Raw genomic sequence first — 1,655 nt, 5'->3', positions numbered from 1 at the left:
AATAACGAATTCGAGCTGTATGCCAATCCATGAGGTTCCGCTTGAGAGCATATGAAGTTGCAAATGGTGGTCATACACATTACTGATCAAAATGGGAAAAATGTTGACTGTAATTTTAAGTGCTTGCCTTGAGAACATGCTGTTAACAAATTCGTTGATTGTGTTAGAAATGAAGAGATTAAAGCCGCTTGGTCCGATTCTAATCGCTAAAAATATATATTCGTTTTTCTTCTTGAAAAATATTTGTCCATAAATTGTTTCAACTTTTGTCAAATTATATCCCCAAAGTCTTTTTCTTTTGAAAGATATCAAAATTCAAAAGTTAAAAAAAAAATTTTTGTTAGGTCACACAAAAAATAATCCTATGTTGATCATTGTTGATATCGCGAGAAATTACCTTCGAAAAATTAAATTTATCGCTTACATGTTTATCTCATGAAGAACAAACCCGACCATTTTTTTTCACAGCAAAGTACATATATTACCTGTACATGGACAATATTTTAGCTCCTTTAAAAAAATCATTTAAAATATCTGATTTCCCTTTCTCCTTTAAATATGCATATCAATATGAAAATTACTATGGATTATATTCAATTAATTTCTTAATTTTGAAAAGATGTATTCAGCTGACTAAGACTTTCTACTAATAAAGAAAAAAATAATCGGGTTTGAATTATCTTCAATATTAGATATATCCGATAAACTTATTTTTTTCTAAATTGACTTCACAACAGATTTTAACTTCCGTCAGGAACTACTGTTTGTCAATAAGGTTTTTGATCTGCGTTTTCCATGTAAGGATTGTTGTAATAAACTATTAAATCAATCTTATAATTTATTTTTATATATTATCTATGTAATGACGTACTTTTATTGTGTAAGATAATATGTGCCTGTTTCGGGTTAAGCGGCTTTAAATGAGCAAAGTATGATTTTTAATAAATTTCCTACAACATGTAACATTATGTACCTATGACAATAAAAACAATTTCAATAGGCGTTTTTAAAGTCTCTGAGTATACTTTGTTAACATATTTTTATGTTTGATCATATCAAAGTAATTAAGATATTTCACATTAAATCTATAATCGATTTGATTAATTAAAGAATTTGATTCTGGTAATTGGAATATTTTCTTTAAAAAATTGAATCTTTGACATTTGTCTTTTTTGACGTTGCAGATTGCTCCGGGTGTAAGAGAATGATATCACTTAAAATCTTATTCAAATTGTTTTCAAGTAAACATGATAAAACTTCGTAAATTATCTGCCAAGAACACGCTTTATCCATCCAGAAAATTTTATAAAGATACATTTTTTCTTTAAAAGATATGAGCTCAGTCTACGAAATGTTGGGACAACCATAGTCTAATTTTGATCCGACTAGAGAGCGATCAAGTTTCAGAAAAGTATTTCTGCCTGCCACAAAATTTAATGTTTGTAATAACTTTTATTATATCTAGAGCCTTTATACATTTTCCTTTTAACGTTTTAAAAGAATCCAGCAGTTTATAATCGGAACCTTCTTAGCCTTTCTCATAAACAAGTCTTTTTGGTAAAGCCAAGATTCATTGCCAGCTCAGAAAACTTGGCCTTCAGATACCGCAAGAGGTAGTTGAGAAACAGCAAAAGTCGGACAAGTTATTTGTTTGT

Source organism: Saccostrea cucullata, unplaced genomic scaffold, assembly GCF_032062105.1.
Source record: "Saccostrea cucullata isolate Sc308-1 unplaced genomic scaffold, CSIRO_AGI_Scuc_v1 ctg9486, whole genome shotgun sequence".
Lineage (NCBI taxonomy): Eukaryota > Metazoa > Mollusca > Bivalvia > Ostreida > Ostreidae > Saccostrea > Saccostrea cuccullata.
Note: the sequence above shows the minus strand (reverse complement) of the source record.